The 23,373-nt window shown below is 30.5% G+C and overlaps 1 protein-coding gene across 6 annotated transcripts in view; it reads left to right on the forward strand.

Moving 5' to 3' along the window:
• The window catches only part of LOC122535246 (talin-1), an 87,463-nt gene that overhangs the window by 24,841 nt on the left and 39,249 nt on the right, over positions 1–23,373 (forward strand). Inside the window, exon 2 of one of the 6 annotated variants that reach the window (XM_043666611.1) lies at positions 294–406. The exons of 1 other annotated variant lie outside the window; for it this stretch is intronic. The gene's annotated coding sequence lies outside the window, so the exon portion shown is untranslated. Of the gene's footprint in view, positions 1–293; positions 407–13,190; positions 13,496–20,363; positions 20,373–21,490; positions 21,513–23,373 lie in introns of those variants that run through there. 4 more of the 6 variants (XM_043666612.1, XM_043666614.1, XM_043666615.1 and 1 more) reach the window with 4 other exon arrangements.

The following is a 23,373-nucleotide window of genomic DNA, read 5'->3' on the forward strand; positions in this document are numbered from 1 at the left end:
ATGAATAATAATTTTCATAATTAGTCAAAGAATGTCTCTGCGAGATGTCACTGTAGCGATCACTGTAACTCGAAAATCTCTGGGTTTTTTAAATTGCACCACTTTCTTCACAAGGGTGCGATGACACGTAACTTTATATGAAATTTATTATATATTAATTATATATATATATATATTTATATAATTTATATAATTATTATATATATATATATATATATACATACATTAATTTTATTTATATAAAAAAAGAGAGTAATCAGTTTTTTCTTTTTTTTTTTTTTTTTTTTTATCAGTTTTCAGAAGTGCCTGAGAAAGAGACTGGCAGAAACTCACAACACACGCGCGCGAAGTGAAACGCAAGTGGAACGAAGTACACCGCGGCGCAATAGAGAAAAAACTTTAAACTGTAAGTACCAATGATCCGAGTGATCGATGCCGATTTGCAAATCGCGTCCGTTCGGTTCGCTTTCTCATCGGGATTCTCGTAAAGGCTTTACAGCCTTTCTGCAGCTCTCCGCCGGGTTTCTTCGTTCCCTTTCGCTCGACTATGAGTCAGACGAATCGTGAAAGTGTCCACCATCCCCGCGGTATCCCATAAATTCACCCCTGCGGGACTTTCCCCCGCTCGTCGAGTCCACGAATTTATCTTTATTCCGCGAGACAGCCGGCCGAATGATCCTTCCAGCGCCCAATATGGAATACTTCTGGCCCATAAGCCCGGAAACGCGATGGTTAATTGCGACAAATATGGCCCGTAAAATTTGAATAGGCATCCAGGCGATGAACGAGGGTTGTTCCGGTTCTGCACACCTTTCTCAGCGAATCGATTAAATTCAAACGATCCTGTGCGTTGGAGATTAATTTTATGCGTGTACTACGCGCACGGCCAGGATTTTATAGTTATAGGTTATAAGTTATATTCTCATTAAACTTAACATTTTCAGCCATTTTTGTTGCTTCCGGCAGAAAAGTAGAAAATTAGAATGAAAACGCACGCAAAAATATATAAAATATTTAATTAAAATAACGCGCATAAAGTGCAGAAATACATAAAACAAATTATAGTAGATTGCTCCAACTTTTCTTCGTTCTCAAACTGTTTTTCAAAAAAATGTAGTTACGTACAATCCACAGTCCAATTATATAATGTTGGTACAATAATATTAATGGTAATAATATTGAACATAATAAATTGAATAATAATTAATTAATAATAATAATCAATATAAATTAATATTAATTAATTAATAATAATATTAAACATAATAAAAATGAAACAAATTTTTTATTTACACTGTATTTCTGAAAAATTTTTAAAATGCACGAAGAATTCACACTTTATTAATCATTTGAAGTATAATGCGAAACAAGTAAAAACATAATATATTTCTCTTAGTAAAATACAATTCTTCTGTGAATAATTTTTTCGAGATATTTGAGTATTTCCAGTGTATGTGCATTCATTTATATTAATAACACTGTGTTACATTAATAATAGTGTATATTTATTCTGTTATATTAATAATACCATGTAAGTTAAACATTTCTAAAATTCAACAAACATTCATAATCAGCAAGACAAGAACTCCTTCACCTCTTGCGCTGAAATGACGTGCCACGCACGTCGAGAATTTTTTGTCCCAAAATTGTAATATTTTCTCAGTTTTAACTATATTCAAGTAAAACAAAATAGACAAAAAAAAGAAAAAAAAAGATAAGTTTATTACTTCTCAATAATTTCTGTCCAGCGATGTCACACCGACGAGTTCGAAAAGAAAGCGACGAATTATCGTGTACGGTTTGGTCACTCGTTATGGTCCGCAATCAGTTGCCAGGCGCAATTGGTTAAAAGCAGACACTTCGTTAGTGAAATTTGTAAAATGTTCATTCGAAATTGGCAAAACGGCATTAGTGAAGTTCACGTAACCTTATGCTTTGAAGGGTTACTAATTCAAAGCCATAAAAATCGCTTCGCCGTCCTGTAAAGGTTAACAAACGTATCCCTGTGAAAATGTTGAGCCAGCGTTATATATAATTTCACGCGGGTGCATAAATTTTATGAAAACCACTATTTTTTTTTTTTAATGAAAATACGCCAGTTCTCTAAAGGTTAATACCTGAAGAAAACAATGGCGTTATACTCCAAAAAAGCTTTCGTCCATTAATATTTATTCGTAATAATGTTCAGTGTGCCGTGAGCTTGAATCTTCTTTCGGAACGGATAAAAATCGAGGTGGTAGATAGTGTAGTGGCTGTGGCACGCGGGGGATGAGGATGAAGTTCAGGTAGAACATCGAAGAATTTCATGAAATTAAATTCTTGACGGGAAATTGAAATTTTGGACGAAGGCGAAAAGGATTAGAACAGAAGATCTAAAATAAAAGAGCTCTTTATGTTTCGGGAGTTATTTCGAAATTTGTACGAGCCACGTGAGAAGTTTCATCCGGTAAAAGTGTCATCTGGCCGATACGCCGAATACAATCGAATTTTCCACATAGCGCAATTCATAAATCAAGTAGATCTTAAATGAACCGTTGCAAACGGCGCCAAAAGTCAAAGATCCTTGGTGACTGATTTCGCCCGTATCTCGTTAAATTATCTTTATTCCTCGTTTGGTGGCTGGCATCTATCTACGCATCTGTCAGGCTGCAGGATTTATGTTTCTTTTTCTCGCCAACGGCTGTTCACGTGTATTGAATTTGTTTAGTATCTACTACTGCGTATTGAGGAATTGCGTAGTTTATTACTCGGAAGAACATTGGTATTACTATTTGAACATGATGTAGACGAGCGATTTTTCACAGTTTTGTGAAAAATTGCTCGTCTACAAATGAGAGGTTTCTATCGTTGCGATTTTGTACTGGTAATGCCGCGTCAATGAATATAATTACATTTACAGGTGACATTAGCTATAAACTAAAGAATACAGTCACAATCGTAAAGTCTAGATGCATCTATCAAATTTTAAATGTTTAAAACAGAGATTTTATAGATTTTTTTTTGTTAATTTCTTTATTGATTAGGATCAAGCAAGTTTATCACAATGTTTCTTCAAGTTTACGGTTGTAGAACTCAGGTTAAAAAAAAAAAAAAAAAAAAAAAGTAACGAAAAGGATATTAAGCAAATTTTTGGAATTACTTTTCGCAGTTACAATTTTAAAAAACAAAATTCGATGACGTCTTAGGTGAAATATTGCGGATTAATCCTTGTGGATTAATTAAAATATTGATTATTTCTAAAAATATTGACAGTATTTCTTATCTCATATGTGTGTTTAAAAGGATACATAAATAAATCGAATACACACATGTTGTATCTAGAATAAAACAAATAATAATTGTAATGATAATGAGAGCAAAGTTTGTGCATTTCTTTTCTACCGATTCATTTATGCTCTCTACTAAACAAATATGAGGGATATTATCATTTTCTAAGAATCCACGTAATTTTAATTAATAAATGAATTAGTATTTATATAACGTTATGCAACATCCTTGTACTTCTTAAGTAGTCTAATATAAGTTTATATAAGTTAAGTGTTCTAATATAATACAAGTTTCTTTAAGTAGTTTGAAATCTTTTGATGTATGTGTACCTTCGTGGCTGACTGTAAATATTTTGCGAAAGAAAATGGTAGATATAGTGATAACATCATTGTGACACTGTTTTGTCGCATGTTCGTGTGCATTATGCAATTAAAAATACATTGTGTCATATAATTGGCGATGCTACTTACCAGGAAATGTTTCTACATTTGCCAGAACACAAAAAAGGAATAACATTTTTAATGATTTGAAATAACCGGTCTCGAATATTTATCAAGTTATTAATTTAGCTGATTGCGGATTGTGTATAATTGAATAATTGACATTGAAGTTATTCTACGCCCAGGAAATGAGTAAAAAATGTAGAATAAAATTATTTCGTTTAAAGAAAAATAGACAACGAACGTGTTTAGTTAAAAAATTGATAAATTTCGAAGCGTCTTATAAAAAAGTTCTACGTTTTATTCGTTCCCGCAGACACGAACAATCTGTTGTTGATTCATTCCTGTTCAGTTCGAAATAAACCAAATTCAAGTATAGTTGAGAAATTTTCAAACTCGAACGTAACGAAATCTCAGATTTACGTAAAATCTGTTACGAGATCGCGACAACAAAAGTCATTCGTCTGTATCAGATCCTATTTTTAATCAATTGAACCATGGTCAACGACATGTTATCAGTTTGCCTGAAGATTAAAATTCTTATCATGAGACAGGTGTTATTATCTAATCTAATTATTATCATTCTCATCTTTTTATATCTCTTCATTGAACAAAGTATTTAACGAACATTTGCTCATAAAATGATTCTGGGAAATCAGAGTAGCGCAGTGATTTGAGAGAAGTTTGTGACTTTCTGATGATTAATTTGGTTGCGAATAACGACACATTTGGACACGTTGATTTATCATGATGTACGAGGACACCACCCAGAATAAGCGAATCTTCTGGTGGGGTTAAACAAGCAGCCAATAGCAATGGCCCAGACGTTTTGGCGCCGATAATACGAGCTGTTGTACAAGAGTCGTCTACTAACAAACAACCAATGCGCCAAGTTTGATCCATACAGCACTTCCGGTTTTGCTGACGAACGGTTGGAAGTTAGGATGGCGAGTTTACGTAACCGTTTTTTCGAACTCGCTCTCTGTCTTATTCTTTCTCCTCTCTTCTTCTCCTTTATTTTTACATTCTCGTTGATTTTCATTTCAGTTGGAGGGAACATTGAATTGTTTATTTTACATTGTTTTGTATTATAATAGATGGTGTACGATGTTAATTTAATATCAATTTAAAATAATGATTATTCTGATACCGGTTTTTGCTACATTTTTCATTCAATGATTTGAATAAATCGTGTCTCGGATTTTGACGATCATCTGCAAAGGAAAGATTCCAAATTTGAAGGCCACAGGAAATTTAGTCTCGAACGAAATTTTTTAATATCCGTAGAGACGTTTGAATTTGCAAAAATTTCGAAAAGAAAGAGTATGCTTATTTTTCCACCCGTTACATGATATAAAAATATTGCAGGCCAAAAATTTTCGATGGATTCTGAAAGTGGAGGGTTCAGATTTTAAAATAAGCCCAGATAGACCGACTTTTTGTTACAAAGTTATAGTTCAGAGATCGACCATTTTTTGATTAGAATTTAATGATTCTTCAATTGTTGTATTAATAAATATTTTAGATCTTAAATTACATTTTACATTAGCTAATTAACTCTTTTGCATCGAAAGAAATATCTCGTCGCACAATGGATGGTGACGGATCTGAATTTTCAGATTGGAATCAAATTTTCATCAATATAATTATAATAGTCATTTCTCATCACAGGGTTAATAAAATTTTTTATTAATATTTTAAAAATATTATATAATTACATATTTATATATTATATATTTATATTAATAATATAATATAATTATAGTATTATATAAAATAAATATTACAAATATTTTTAATAATATAATATAATATATAAAAATTAAATAATATATTAAATATTACAAATATTTTTATAAAATATTATTACATATTATTGAATATTACAAATATTATATAATATATTAAATATTACAAATATTTTTAATAATATAATATAATATAATATAATATAATATAATTATATTATTAAAATATTATAAATATTTTTATTAATATTTTAAAATATTTTATTACATCTATTAATAAATATAAAATATTATAAATATTTTTAATAATATAATATAATTATATTATTAAAATATTATAAATATTTTTATTAATATTTTAAAATATTTTGTTACATGTAACACACGTAACACACATGTAAAAGTTCTATTAATATTTTAAAAATATTATATAATTACATATTTATATATTATATTGTAATATAATATAATTATAGTATTATATAAAATAAATATAATTATATTATTAAAATATAAATATTTTTATTAATATTTTAAAATATTTTATTACGTGTAAATATTTTTAAATAAATATTTTTATTAATATTTTAAAATATTTTACTATCTTACATCTATTAATAAATATATAATATTATAAATATTTTTAATAATATAATATAATATAATTATATTATTAAAATATTATAAGTATTTTTATTAATATTTTAAAATATTTTGTTACATGTAACACATGTAACACACGTAACACACATGTAAAAGTTCTTCTATGACGTTTAAATATTTCCCTGACCCACAGAATATTATAGAAAAAAAAAAAAAAAAAAAAATGTCGAAACTTAGCAGTGTCAAGCATGTTTACTGAGAAAGCAATACTCTTTAACGTATGGTTGGGACTCGATGCCTCACAACCATACGTCAGTTCAGTCGTGGTGTGTCGACTTGAACGAAGCTGCGTTTTCGGGAACAAAATTTTGCATCAGAAGTCGGGGCCATGTGGATTTGGGGCGGGCGGTAAGTTGGATCGACAGGCGCATTGTCAGTGCGATTAATCGAACGATAAGTTCGACCGTATACGAAGGGAGTGATTGACGCTACCACGATAAGGCTTGATGGCTCCGAGAGAGGGACAGTCCAATCGAGAAAATAAGAGAGACAGAAGACGTGAACAAAAACCGAGGATATTCACAGCGGGAGGTTCTTAGCCTTGTCCCTGAAGAAAACCACCGCACGTGTTACCCCTCTGCCCCTTTTCTTTCTCATTCTCTCTTCCTTCCTTACTTCCTTCTTGTCCCCTTGCTTTTACTACATCTAACAGAATAAAGCGTATCCACCCTCGCTGTGTTTTGCAATTGTCTCAGGCCACGTTGGTTGGTTTCTCTTGCTTTCCCTTCAACTTCAAATATTTACGTTTTCACTTTAACTTACCAGAAATATTTTATTCTTCTGTTTTGAATTTTGAACTTAATGAATAATAAAGATGTATTGCAATTTCTGTTTGCAAGTTCGACTGAAATATTGATGTACGAGTCACCGCGTTTTGCAATTGTTTCAGGCTTTCTTAAACACGTTTCATTAGCAAACATTTCTCTTTGTTCGTTTTGAATTTCTGATTTTGTCGTACGAAGGAAAATTTAAGTTTCTGCTGGATTTTATCAATAATAATAATATTTAATGTAAATATAATAAAATAATTAGTATTTAATATTTCATTCCTTTGTTTTAAATTTAAATTTAAGATATTTTTTATTCTTCTTATTAAAATTTTTTTTTTCTTTTTTTTGAAAGAGTATTCTTGTTTGTAATTTCAATTTAAATATCGTTTACATAAACTGTATTTTACAATTGTTTCGGCTGTATCATGATAGCAAAAAGAATTTCTGTTTCTGTCATTCAAAGGAAATTTCTGTTTCTGTTTAATTTTCTGCAGTAGAATAAAAATATTTTATTCACTTTGTTTCAATTTCTCTTCCAAAGCGTCTCTTTGTATTCTTTTATGTTCTTGTCGGTAATTTCAATTGAAACGTCTAGCATATTATCTGGTAGATATTTATTTCGCAGATGCTTGTCAAAGTAACAGCTATAAAGAACGCGAAATGTCGAAATTTGAAGGTAGAGAGAATTACGCTGAATTTCGTTGTTTCCCTGGAATTGCAAGCTCCTTTTTGAACCTAATAAATGTTATTCGGATGGAAGATTTGCAGCTTGCAGTGACTCCGTGATAATTGAATTGTTTGTCGCGAGAAAGAAATAAAACAGCATTTACGAACATTATTATACCGGTTCACGCTTCAATCTTCTCTACTTCTGTGGAACTAATTCATTTTTGGCTCCGGAAGGGTGAATCGCTCTTGTACCGTGACGTTTTGCTGGATTTTGTCTCGAATACTTAATGGACGACAGAAAGTTATCTATTCTGATAATATAAGTTAAATTCATAATGAATTATAATAATGATGCTTGTCAAACTATTAAATAAAATTACGTACTTTTATACGATATAATTAGATAACCTTTTATAGGGCATTGTAATAAAAAAAAAAAAAAAAAATTGAAATATGGAGAATCTACTTTCCAAGTTCTAATATATTAATTTTTCAAAAGTTTTGTCACATTTTTTGATTATGTGTCTTTGCTATGTGATAAATATTGCTGAATTTCCATATCTTTGGTAAAAGATTCTTCATTCTACATATTGTATATAAAAATAGTAAGAACGATCATAAAGTTTGTATTTTAACGAAGTATATTTCAGTTTTACTGTTATCGAAAGTATATAAATCCGAACAAAATTACAAGTATCCATGATTTAATAACTAGTAGAATGTTTAGAGTAGCTCACGAAAGTATTCGAGCAGTTATAAAAACTTTTTATAAATGCATCATGTATCATGAAATTTTATTGACACTGTATTGAGACAGGATGTTTATAATTAGTCAACTTTAAAACATATTTAAAAATACATATAGAAATTACGAGACATTTAACACAAGTGCCACGACAGCCACAATCCACTATACTAACAAGTCATTTTATTTATTATATATGCGTTTATTCATTCACGTTATACGTGCACACTAAATATGTTTGCAATGTATATCTCATAATTTCTATATACATTTTCAGATTGGTCCTAAATTTTGTCAATGTAATCATGACTAGATTGCAAACTGATTTTCATGCAAATTTATATTTTTGTAAAAGTAATTTAAAACAGTAGATCGTAGACAGAAGTTCATATATTAAATATCATAACTGGCATTATATTTTCGATATATATATTATATATTTTATATTTTATATATTTTTATATATATATTATATATTTTATATATATTATATATTATATATAATATAATATATAATATATATAATATATTTTATATATTTTTTATATTTTTTATATTTATATTTTATATTATTTTATATATTTTTACGTACTATGTATACGCTCTTGAACACAAAAGTTTTCTACAAATACACAAAAGTCCGCAATAATGCAATACAAATCTAACTCCGTCTCAACATTGGTGTCAAGAACATTTCGAAGTTCATGACACATAAAAGTCCTTCCATACTTTCGCGAATCACTGATATAAAACACCGGTATGGCAAACATAAATATACATAAATATACTTATGAGCGATCCATAAAGGATTAACAATGCATTCTAGATAGATGGTAATATTTACTTGGCTCGAATGAATCGAAGAAGGAAGTTGGGGGGGGGGGGGCAAAAAAATGTCGATTACTGGGAAAAGGAAGGTCTTGTCCTCGCCTGCAAAGGGTGCAACGTATTATCATCCCCGTGCTGTTTTGCAAGCATTCATGGTCAGCTGGCTGACGTTCGAACGAAAGTGCCGTTGCATAAATTGCCTGTACATCTCAATTCACCCCCCGGGATGGTGACCATTCTCTTACACGTCGTGCTCCTGAGTGACAATCTCTCACCCCTCGATGTACGACCTCCCTCCTGCGCACTCGCATTACCGTCCTTTTTGCACCCCCTCATCTGATAAAGCCCGATTCCTCGTTCAAACCTTTTGTACCCTCGCTTGTTTAAATTCGGCCTCAAGAATATTACCGAAATCGTTGTAAAAATTATTGCCCGAGAGGCAACGGCGCTCGCAGAGCTTCGACGAGAGGTTAATTGAATGAATTGGGGTGAAAGATCGCAGGTGTGTCCGATTCTATTTGAAAGTTACCAAGGTGTTTATACGCAGAAATTGTATCAAGTTTGATTCGTTTGGACGGAGATTTGATTTCAAATAAAATGAGAAATAATTTGAAATAAGTGCGGCGGAATAAAAGACAAAGAATTGAGATGACGAGTTATTTTCATTAATTCGTTATTTCCAATTTAAAAATACGTAATTTCATCTCGTCTCTAAATCGAACAATCTTTTATTTGAGTTAATTCATTGAAACGGAACAAGTAATTTCACTAGAAAATTACAAATTATTTGTGAAATTATTTTTACAAACAAATGCAAAATACAAGTTGTCGATAAATATTTGATAATTAAATTATTTGCAAAGATTATTTCAAAATAAGTTGGTTAAATAAAATGATGATATTCTTTAAATAACCATTTCTCGAATTAAAATTCATACTGAAATAACGATTATTATTAAATATTTATATCCTCTTGTGCTGGAATGACGGGAATTTTTTGTCCCAAATTGCAACATTTTCTCAGTCTTATGTCATATTTAAATGTAACCTAAGCAAAACAAATGATGAGTTGAATTAGTTTTTAATAGTTTAATAGTACAGTGCTAGTATTATATTTAATATATATTTAATAGTATAGTATAGTGTCATAGTATAATATAATAGTATATTATTAATATGATATTATATTTAATGTATTTAAGTATAATATAGTATAGTATAATAGTATACCATGATATTATATTTAATAGTATAGTATAGTATTATAGTATACTACGATATTATATTTAATAGTGTAGTATAGTAATTATAGTATGGTACAATAGTATACTATGATATTATATTTAATAGTATAGTATAGTAATTATAGTATGGTATAATAGTATTATATTATATTTAATAGTATAGTATATACTATGATATAACTACGATATAACTATGATATTATATTTAATAGTATAGTATAGTATTATAGTATAGTATAATAGTATAATATAGTATTATAGTAAAATATGATAGTATAGTATAATAGTATAATATAGTAAAATATGATAGTATAGTATAGTATAATAGTATAATATAGTATTATAGTAAAGTATGATAGTATAGAGTATAGTATAATAGTATAGTATAGTATTATAGTATAGTATAATAGTATTATAGTATATTATTAGTATGATATTATATTTAATAGTATAGTGTAGTATAATAGTATACTATTAGTATGATATTATATTTAATAGTATAGTGTAGTATAATAGTATACTATTAGTATGATATTATCTTCAGTAGTATAATATTATAGTCTTAATAGTATCTTCCAGTAATATCATACCGACGAATTCAAAAGAAAAAGAAAACGACAAATTGTACACGGTTATGGTCCGCGAACCAGTTGGGGGGTTTAACTTTAGCCGATGAAACTCAAATTTTCTTCAAATATCAAAAACTAAGGGAAACTTCTATCGTCCCATAGACGAAAAAAAAAAAAAAAAAAAAAAAAAAAACGAAAAACGAAAATGATATAAAATACTACTAACAAACAACTGTTACTGGCATTAGAAGGAAATGTCTCTACAACTTCGTTTGAACCACCAAAAAAATCAAAAGGAGAAACGAAAACAAATTTTCGTACCACCGCGAAGTTGAAAAAAGGAGAGAAAAAAAAAAAAGAAAAAAAGAAAAAACGTGCAAAGAAGCTCGTGGCGAAAGTCAACTGTTATTAACTGAAATTTCAACACAGGCGTTCCTCGTTTCTGGCGCGTGTAGGTATATGCGTGCGCGATGTTTCGAGAGGGGTTTGCAGGATGCGAATGAAAACCAGTGGGGGTAGAAGGAAAACTACCACCATTGGTGTCGACCAATCCCCGTGTTGAGTCGACGTGGTTCTGTCAGCGCATGTGCATCCTCTTTGGTGGTGTCTTTGGTTTGGGTACCGCGCGCAAGGCCGCAGACCTATCACTTCTTTGGCGACAGCCGTCAGGGTAACATCCTTGTTCTCGTCCTAGTCCTTCGTCCTTGCATCATTTCCCCGACGTAACGAATACCAAAGTTCTCCGCTCGGTCCCTTCGGTTTCAGTTTCCAACTATTTCGTCGTCTTCCCGTTTCGCTTTTGTTCCACCGTGTTCGTTCGTTCGATTCGTTTCTATTTTCTTATCTCTTCTTCCTCGTTCGAATTTGTTTATCCTCGTTTGACGATCCTCCTCGATCCCGTTTGGTTCATTTTCACCGCTCGTTCTTCTTCGCCGGTTTTCTTCAGGGGAAGGTGAACTGATTTTTGGTTTCGTTACTGTCATCGAGTTCTCTCTTTTTCGACATTTTTCTGTTTTTTTTTTTTTTTTTTTTTCTTTTTCCTCGTAACTTGGGTGTCGGTTCAGTGTCCTCGGCTTGGAAGTTTTGAAGACTTCTTTCGAGATTTACTTCTGTCTTGGTTCTTCAAGTTTCTGCAGGTAACAAATTTTTTTTTTTTTGATCTCCCGCGGTTTGACAATCTTGTCACGACTTTGTTTATTTCGGTTGCACAGAAATTTCTTTTCTTTATCATTTTCTGTAAATCTTGCGTATTTTTGTAAATTTCCAAAGAATCGTTTCTCCTTGCTCGCGAACGCCTCGTTTGCTCACGTGGGTTCGTCCACGTTTCTTCGTATTTCGCGTGCAGTTCGTTTTCAGTGTCGCTTTTCGTAATCGGTGCAGAACAGAGGGCTGTCGCGACCGGAAAACATCTCTTGTGCCTTAAATTGCCGTCCAAATTCGACCTGGTGACAATAAGCAAACGCTTTCATTTCCTCTCGTTTCTTTTTTTTTTTTTCCCCTCTTTCTTCTTTTTCTTTTCTCGTAGAAAAGGCCGTCCACGATCCTTTCGTAACTCGTTGGTCGGTCAGAGCCTTAACGAAACTGTGATCTTTTTAACTGATCGAACTCGAAGCCGAACGAACTCTGTTCGCCGAATTCTGATCGAAAAATTCCGCTACATCTTTCGAGCTTACTTTTACGAATTGGCTTCGTGCCCGCCGCGCGCGAATCAGTTGCCTTAAAGGGGTTCGGTCACCTTGGCTATGCAAAATTCATAACATTCTTTCCCAATTTTTTTTCTTATAACTGAACGAGGAGACAATTTGCGATATTATATACATCTCGAGGGATTGTTCTGTATTTTTCTTTCTCTTTTTCACAAAATGGCTAAGGTCGCGGTGTCATCGCAATGCACGACTAGTTTGAACAAACCTGAAACTAAAGTTAAGAAGAAAACAGATATTTCCAGTTTAGCGAAACATGTAGGATTTTAAAGCAACGTTGATTTTTTTTTTATAAAAATGTCTATGACAGAGAGAGTTTGAAATATTTAAAAAAACTGTACGTGTTTCGATTTATATTGTTACAAGAGAGAAAGTAGAAAATATTTACACAGCCGTCCAAATTGGTGGTGCATTACAGTTTGTCCATTTTGTAGAGATAATCGTCAAGATCTGTGTGTAACAATAAATTTTCCTTTAAATCAGGAAACAATTGTTAAATGTTGCTATGAATTTTACACGCTCAATACGGCCAAACCCCTTAATTATACTAGACTTGTACTAATTTTCGACTCGTCCGTCCTCTCCTGTGCCTTCTGAACTTCTGAAAACTTCTCTCACTCTCTCTCTCTCTCTCTCTCTTTGTTCCTTTTACTCTAAAAATTGAAACGAGTATCAAACGCGCGCTCTTTTCCACCACGTACAACTCGTCGCAAAGATGGGAAAGAAAATTTCTGAAAAGTTTGTCAAACTGCTTTGTGACGTTTCGTTCGCAAATACAGCGATCGGCAGAAGAGACTCTGTAATCCGGATGGAAATCGAGACGAGCCAGTGCAACACGAGTTTCGACCGGTGAGTAACAATTGCGTGTGTATGTGTTGCTGGTATTTTCCAACGCGTACGTATTTGTAGTAATATTAGTTAGTAATTTTATTTCGTTTCATCTTTTCTCTGAGTGTCGGTTAGGATGAATATTTTCGTTCGTTAAATTGAATTTTCGTTGAATTCCATGAAATCTGTTGTTTTTTATGAATATTGGTTTACCGAGTTGGTTATTTATCAAGTTTTATTCATTAGGGACCTTTGGTAATAAAATATAAAATATAAAAAGAAAATTGTATAATATAAAATTGGATGGCAGAAAAAAATATAAAAATACAAAATATAATAGAAAATTATATTTGTATAAAATATAAAAAGACAATTCGATAGTAATTTCTGTATGAAAAGAAAAAGGAAAAAAAATTGCGAGAAGTATTCTAATGAAAATGTCGATTGAAGAATTCTTTATGGATTTATTTCGTGTGTTTGCAAGTGTTTTAATTTTGATAAAGAACATGTTTATATATATATATATATATATATATTGGTTATGAAAAATATTTATACAAGAAAGTATCTTTTTTCTTTTTTTTTTTATGTTCATGGTAGTGCAACAATATTTGACATGAAATATAATAAGCAAAATAAATTTGTGGTAAATGAAATATATAACTGAATTCAGTTAATTATGTGAATGATAAATACACAGTGTTGTTACATTTTGTAGCTACTGTAATTTTTGGGTTTTCAAGGAGGTTCACTGAAAGTTTCGTTACGTGTACATACACTTTATATATGGTAAATTAAAAATGTTCTAATTTTAACACAAACATTTTATCCGCTGTTGATACGGAAGAGAAAGAAAAAAAAAAAAAGGAAAAAGAAAAATAAGTTTGCTGGACAAGCGAACAAACGAGACTCTTTCATACGAACAAAGCAATTGATTGCCGTGAAACAATCAAGATAGGGAACTCAATTATCAGGGGAGATGAATCGCAACAGACGATCTGGATGGTCGCGATATCAGATAGTATAATGTGGGGGTCAACTTTCCTCCCTTCTCGTCGAAGTCGTCGAATAGGCAGAGGGTAGCAATGTTCACAATAGAGGGATTTTCAGGAGTATATTTTTTAGACCACAATTAAACCGTTCTTCCGGATAAATCTCGTCAACCGAACCTATGCTTTTGTGACTAATTAGTGGCTTGACGAATCGCAATTACGCTGCGTATTGTGTTTCACGTGTGTCACACTCTGGAGGAGGGTTGAAAAGTATAGTATAACTTGCTGAAATTTAGGGTCCGCGGTTATTGACCGTAATAACCGCGTGAACTCAGCAATTACTCTACGATTGATCTTTATGCAGGAAGTAGCAATCGCGTTCTTATATTTACTTTATAAGTTTCTCAATCCTGTGTGTAGAATTAAATCTTTCAAGGTTGAACTAATTGTAAGAAGAAAATTATAAAGTTTCAATGTTTGTTCGATATTTTATGACAGGAAGCTTGTTTTGCGTAAACATTCATTTTTCCTGCGTAGAATAATAAATATTTATTTTATATAAATATCTGTTTCCTTATTTTTTGTATAAAATGGCAATATAGAATATTAACGAAAATTATTATTTATAAATTTTGTGGCAATTGTACATACATATGTCTAATTAGAAAATTTTATTTTACAACGTGATTATTTTATGTGAATATCTGTTTCCTTATTTTTGCAACATAATGACAATATTAATAGAATTAGAATATAATGCAGAATATTAATAAAAATTACTAGTAACGTCATTTATAAATATTATGACAATTTTATATACATGTCTAGTGATCCTTCTATAGAATAACAAAAATCTACACAAATAATTTTGTGATAATAGGAATAATTTATACAAATGTCCATTTTTCTATCCTTACGTATTACTATATTTATATAAAATAACCTCGTGCCTGGTTACAGCATTGCCGTAAAACAATTAATCAATCAATTCTCTCAATCTCATACAAATATTAAATATTGTAAATAGATATATAGATACAAAATAATTCGTTGCAATCAAATTTTTCATGGAAATTTCTATATGTCCTCCGTTAGAAATATCATTACATCCTCGATCATCAATTTCGAAAGTAAGAAAAATCAGGAAACATTTATGGATAATCCTAAATCCGAAATAAATTCACCAAATTTATCCGTTGTTCATTTCCTTCGAATGAACGAATTTACCCACGCAATGGATTACCTCGAGCCCGAGGTCGAGGTCGAGGTCGAGACCAGTCCAAAATCCATCGGCCCCTGTCCGTCGTTCTGAAAATTCCCTCCGATCGTTTCCACGCCGCAGAAACACCGGCAGTCCCCACTTCTCACGGATGCCCGACGAAAACAGAGAATTTTGTTCCAGCTCGCACGTTGTTCGAATTTTCCACGGCTGGTTTACGGGGGTGTGTTACTGGGGCAGTAGTGCGCAGAAGCTCCCGAGCGTTCCCGGTGTGAATTCACCGACACTCTCGTTCCTCGTCTCGTCTCTCCCCACCCCACCCCTAATCCTCGCTTCGCTACCCCTTCGCTCTACCATCCCCCATCCCCATGGCACGAGGGGTGGATCCCCAACAATCCTCTCTCGGTTACATTCAAGTCCGAACCGAGATCGCAACGCATTCAGTTGCCGATCGCCAGTGAAACGACGCTGAGGCGTCGTTCGTTCTGCTCGGGCGTTAATTCGGATGGCACGCCGCGTGCCTTTTAATCGGTTCGTTCGCGATTAGTCGCCCGTTCGCTGGACGATCGCATTGACGTTGACGCGACGTTGTGCCCGGTTTTGTGAACGTTCCTCGCCTCAGATTTGGATCCTCAGCTTCGACGTGATCGTTCTGTACGACAGTACAGATATCGCGTTGCCTCTGTTCGACGCGACGCGACGACTCGTGGCTGGCTTCCGGTCCAGCCCCATGGTGTAGACGGGGCGACTGATGTGTTGCACGTTACATATGGTATTTTCACGGGATTTTCTAACGTTTCTGTTTTGTCGTGTTTCCTTCATTAGCTTTGTGTTTTTTTTTTTTTTTTTTTAAATTTAATGTGTTGGAAAGTTTGGGGTAGTATGGACTTGTTTCAAAGGTTGTATTATAGATTAGTTAAGATTTTGTTTATATGAAATGAGCTTAAAGTAAGTTTAATTTCTTCCACTATTATATATTATATTTATATGAAATAACTTCTTATTCTTATAATTATTATATATATATATATATAATTTATTCATATTTATATTTATTCGATTTGCTTTAGATTTATTTTCTAGTTCAAGTTTGTATTTATTTTTTTGAATTTAACGTGTTGGAAAGTTTGAGGTAGTATGGACTTGTTTCAAAGGTTGTATTATAGATTAGTTAAGATTTTGTTTATATGAAATGAGCTTAAAGTAAGTTTAATTTCTTCCACTATTATATATTATATTTATATGAAATAACTTCTTATTCTTATAATTATTATATATATATATATATAATTTATTCATATTTATATTTATTCGATTTGCTTTAGATTTATTTTCTAGTTCAAGTTTGTATTTATTTTTTTGAATTTAACGTGTTGGAAAGTTTGAGGTAGTATGGACTTGTTTCAAAGGTTGTATTATAGATTAGTTAAGATTTTGTTTATATGAAATGAGCTTAAAGTAAGTTTAATTTCTTCCACTATTATATATTATATTTATATGAAATAACTTCTTATTCTTATAATTATTATATATATATAATTTATTCATATTTATATTTATTCGATTTGCTTTAGATTTATTTTCTAGTTCACGTTTGTATTTATTTTTTTGAATTTAACGTGTTGGAAAGTTTGGGGTAGTATGGACTTGTTTCAAAGGTTGTATTATAGATTATTTAAGATTTTGTTTAATTTATGTTTATATGAAATGAGCTTAAAGTAAGTTTAATTTCTTCCACTATTATATATTATATTTATATGAAATAACTTCTTATTCTTATAATTATTATATATATATAATTTATTCATATTTATATTTATTCGATTTGCTTTAGATTTATTTTCTAGTTCACGTTTGTATTTATTTTTTTGAATTTAACGTGTTGGAAAGTTTGGGGTAGTATGGACTTGTTTCAAAGGTTGTATTATAGATTATTTAAGATTTTGTTTAATTTATGTTTATATGAAATGAGCTTAAAGTAAGTTTAATTTCTTCCACTATTATATATTATATTTATATAAAATAACTTCTTATTCTTATAATTATTATATATATATATATATATATATATATATATATATATATAATTTATTCATATTTATATTTATTCGATTTGCTTTAGATTTATTCTCTAGTTCAAGTTTGTACTTATTTTTTTGAATTTAACGTGTTGGAAAGTTTGGGATAATATGGACTTGTTTGGTTGTATTATAGATTATGATTTTATTTAATTTATGCTTATTTATAATTATATGAAATGAGCTTAAAGTAAATTTAATTTCTTCTATCATTATACATTATATTTATATAAAATAACTTCTTATTCTTATAATACTTATATGCATAATTTATATTTATTTATATTTATATTTATTTATCCTCTAGTTCAATTTCTTCTCTCTTTCACGATTTGAATTTCCGTATTCTCAAGTTTCGTTTCATTTATTTCACTAAGATTGATCTTTGCAATAAATAATTCTCGTATCTTTTGTATCTCATATTTTGTACTTTTATACTTTAATATTTACGTGAAATAACGCGATCAGCGTAAATAGATTCGGAGGTTAAATGAGAATCTCGAATATACGTGAACCCTTTATAAGGTAGCTTCAGTATATCGTGTGCAATTTCTATTCATGAAGAAATAAAACGCTTCATTTTCTAGTTTGGAAATGTCTCAAGAATATATCACGTGGCCTCCTTACTTATGTCAGTAAATATCTATAACAACAGTTCAATTATGATAACACGATTTAAACGCAACATAGACACTGTATTACGAAGTAATAATAACTCTTGGGACGCAGATTTACTATCCATTGAGTGATTATTAATGGAAACCTCAATCGAGCGATAAGCTTTCCATTTGCAATCCGTAACTGGGACAGGTCATATCTCTTTTTCGGTCGAAAATAGGAAAAAGTGACAGGGCAAAAAAGAAAAAAGAAAAAAGTTGAATGGTTTAACGAGGTCTAACTTTCTATAATCGTGCCTTTTTTTTTTCACCAGTTCAACGGTGCAGCTGCAAAGTGCAATTGCATTTCGTCGTTCCAATAGAACCATGCTACCTTTTTTGTATAAATCAATTCCTTCTGTCATCCGATGTTTCAAATTCTTTTTCCTTTCTTTCCGAGGTAGAGTAATGAAAGGCAGAGGCATCAATTTTTTTTTTTATATAGTATTTAAACAAATTTAGTAGATTGTTTATAAACGAAGTATTTTGTCATCTCTTTTAAAAATATGTTAATTCAATTAAACAATATAAATTCAATAAATATAATATAGTCTTTAATGTCCGAATTAATGAGAACACAAACGTGTTTGCTTTGGTTAGAATTTTTAACAGAATAACTATTTTTCTCGCGTTGAATTTGTACATCCTTACTATTTTTCTTCGTGGTTTCAGTTTGTAGAAAAATTAAATCTAAAAAATTTTTGTCATTCATAAACAAAGTATTAATTTATCGTCGAATTAAACATAACTTCTTATGTGTTCCAATTCTATCAGTATTGTCTTTTTTTTTTTCTTTTAGTAAAATTTTGTATCTTATATCTTATATTAAAGTATAAATTGTATCTTATTTCTATTTTAAAATTTTATTTGTGTCTTATTTATAATTTCTATTAAATTATACGAAACATAATAAACATATAGTATAAAACAAATTGGCGCAAAAAGATTACAAATATTTTGTTTGGATAATGGAATGTTCAAGTATTATAGAGTATTTGAATAATAGAATGAATAATTTATAGAGTATTTGAATAATAAAAATCCGGAAAGATATGGAAAATTTATACTAAATTTGTACTATTTATTACTAAAATTATGTTAAATACTAAATACCAAATTTAATAAAAACTAAATATTAAAGTACTAAATACTAAATACTAATTTATACTATTTATTACTAAAATTATGTTAAATACTAAATTTAATAAATACTAAATGTAATAAATACTAAATGTAATAAATACTAAATATTAAAGTACTAAATATTAATTTGTACTATTTATTATTAAAATTATATTAATACTAAATACTAAATTCAATAAATACTAAATATTAAAGTACTAAATACTAATTTATATTATTTATTATTAAAATTATATTAAATACTAAATATTAAAGTATTAAATACTAATTTATACTATTTATTACTAAAATTATATTAAATACTAAATACTAAATTTAATAAATACTAAATATTAAAGTACTAAATACTAATTTATGCTGTTTATTACTAAAATGTTTATTACTAAAATTATAGAAGTAGTATATATATTTTTATATAGAATATAATAGATATTAAAAGAATCGACTATATATTATTATTGGACTATAGAATTCGAAGATAGAGAACTTAGAAAGGCTGAAGTTTGTGGATGGTGTGATAACAATTGTGTTGAAGTATTGTTCGTTGTATCGTTCATTGTTTGCCATATTTGTATACGAAGACGCACGATCATAGTTCATGCGTTATGTGCTGGTATACCTTCATGCTGGTCGCGTGCTATGAAACGTATTCAATCGTGCATTGTCAAAAAGGATAGATAACGAAAGTTCTGAAATTGGAACATCTCGAAAAGCGATTTAGTCTTTCGCGTTTTCTTTGTACGAAATGAATATTTGTACGAACTTTATTTTTTAGTATTTAATGTACAGCGCTAATCTGTTTTTGGATATGTACACACGTAGGCCCTTTGTAATGAAATTTCACTTCAGACATTGTTTCACCTTTTGCTATCTTTAAAAGCATATCGCATACATTACATTCGGATAATGAATACGTGATGGATGCTCAATGCAGGTCAAGGCCAAGTGAATGAAATTAATTTAAACTTCGTTTTCCAGCCGAATTCTCATCGATTCGAACGATTGAAAATTATTTGATGAGAATGAAATAGTGAAAACTAAAATAAAAATAGATTCCTGTTGTCACGAATATGATTAAAAAATGGATTCTAAAGGAACGTTTACCTAATATTGTAATGTCATGGAATATTTATTACAAATTAATAATATTAAGAAATTATAATGTACATGTTATAACGTGCAAAAAAAATTCGCTATATTCTGGATATTTGATATGTTATCCCATTTCGAAATTTCCCATGGGAATGCATGGGAAATCCGCAGTCTGAAAAAAACGAGACGCTGGAATTAATCCAACTCGTCAGTTTGCTTGTTAAAGCACGTCGCTATGCCAGACAGTGATTATTTCCTTTGTGGTTATTTTCTATGTTAAAAAATTCTATAAACCGTCCCTGCTACCGATATTGGAACAATTTTAACGAATGATACGGACTCATCAGCGTCAGAAATGCTACTCTACTTACAATGGCCTTTGAATACGATTTTAGCACAGTGCCTGACAATCTTTCCATTTCCTTGCGCTTTCTGCCTTATAAAGAGTTCACCGTTCGCCGACCGCCGCGGCGGTTATGTTCGAGCCGATCGTTAATCGAGGCCTCAGTCGCGACGGTGACAACGATAAATACACGAATGACGTGAATCGAGGGCCGATTATATTTAACGGGCGGCTGTTATCGCGGATCGTGTGGAATTGAATCGAATATTGCAAGGGTCTACAGTTCGACAGGGGGTCGAATACCTCTGTTTCTTTCTATCTTCGTCACTCTAGCGGACAAAGTGTCGCGGGAATTTCGCGCGACAGACAAGAAGCAAGGGGGACAAAAGCGGTGAATAATGGACGTGAATCCGTGCTGCAGCCTCGCCGGGATAGTTAATTATCTTTACGCGAGGAGCCTGCGACGGAAACGAAGACAGTCAACATCCACGTCGGCCAACATTCCGCGATCCTTGGTACTCAGAGGAGTAGCCCAATTTCCAATTAGATACCTTAGATGCTGTCTAGTTGCTGCTGCTGCGCCATTCGCGAAATCCAATCGCACCGATCGTCCGAGGTAGATGATCGGGATTCTTGGATCATCTGCGATACGCGGACGTTCGGGTCACTGTTGCTCGTGGGTGGAGGCTCGTGCATGCCTCGGTTTCTCTCCCCGTGTGTCGTTAGAAAAAAGAAAACAAGGTTTCAGGCTGAACACATAATACAGTCGAACATAATTACAGTAAGGGGCATAACTGAACCAATAGCCGCAAGTTTTGCATAAATTATTATTTGTTGCTAAGAATGTAGGAGGAAAAAGTAAACGTTATAGTAATTTTTGTCGAAATAAACATTATAGTAATTTTGTATAAAAGTAGCGTAAGAAATTCTTTCAATGATTAATGCCTAGTCGTTTAGCAATGGCAAGAAAAATGGATTTTTGGAAAATTCGAGTTTGGAAATTATGTCACATCGGGGACAGGAGCTTGGAGAAACAAAGCTTAAAAATAATTATATAATAATATTATATTATATTATATATTTATAATAATATAGTAATATTATATTATATCATATATTTATAATAATATAATAATATTATATTATATCATATATTTATAATAATATAATAATATTATATTATATCATATATTTATAATAATATAATATAATATTATATTATATTATATTATGTTATATATTTATAATTTTCGAGGAAAATTCGAGTTTGGAAATTATGTCATATCGGGGACAGGAGCTTGGAGAAACAAAGCTTAAAAATAATTATATAATAATATTATATTATATTATATATTTATAATAATATAATATAATATTATACTATATTATACTATATTATATCATATTATATTATATATTTATAATATAATATTTATAATTATATAATAATTATACTTTTAACATCGATGTATCCATATTGCAATATTTATATATGTTACAAGTCGCATATTTAATAATAGAAAATAGTTGTTTTTAACAATGTTTTTAAACTGTTGTTTAATTAACTAAATGTGCTATTTTAACGAAATGTACTCAAAGTTTATTTTCCTTGGGGCCTTATATTCCAAAATTTACTCACTATTATCTACCACTTTTACTTTATGTCGAACTAGATTCAAATACATTTCAAATTCGATTATTTCGAACACTCTTAAATGAAAAAATGTTATTTTGGCTATTTTCATCACTTCGTATATTAAATTCTTTATAATTCTTTGTAAAAATTCTATAGTGAGTTTATACGTTTCCTTGAAAATAATATTAATCAAATTATGATTCATCATATTCGATACACATTGGTCATCATATTGCATGTATTATATATTGATCGATTAAATTTAAGTCAATTAAAATTGTATCAATTGATCTTTTTATATTCATTACAATTAAAAGTTTTTAATTAATTATTGCCGATAGATCTAACTTCTTCACGTCACTCTTAAAATATCTTTTCGAGAGCGTTAATATTACTAAATCAGTTTTTACTAAAATAGAACAGAGTTCAAAGCTATTTGACGTTAATTTAATGTTAATTCATGGGTCACTTTGATGCATAATCTACGTTTTTATAATGAAACATCAGTTACATCAGTTACAGTGTTTGGTTAGCTTTAACCTTCAAATTTACCACTGATAATAATAAATATTTAATCGCTAAATTCTGAATAATTTTCATTTATCCAAAAATCATGGATAAATCGCGAATATTGAACATTGTGTCAACAGTTAATAATCATTCATACTTATTTAGCGTCTCAAATGCATTTTTAAATGCAACATTAGCTTTGAGGATTTAATGAATGAAATTGACTGTGT

This window comes from Frieseomelitta varia, unplaced genomic scaffold, assembly GCF_011392965.1.
Source record: "Frieseomelitta varia isolate USP_RPSP 00005682 unplaced genomic scaffold, Fvar_1.2 scaffold_686, whole genome shotgun sequence".
NCBI classification, from domain to species: domain Eukaryota; kingdom Metazoa; phylum Arthropoda; class Insecta; order Hymenoptera; family Apidae; genus Frieseomelitta; species Frieseomelitta varia.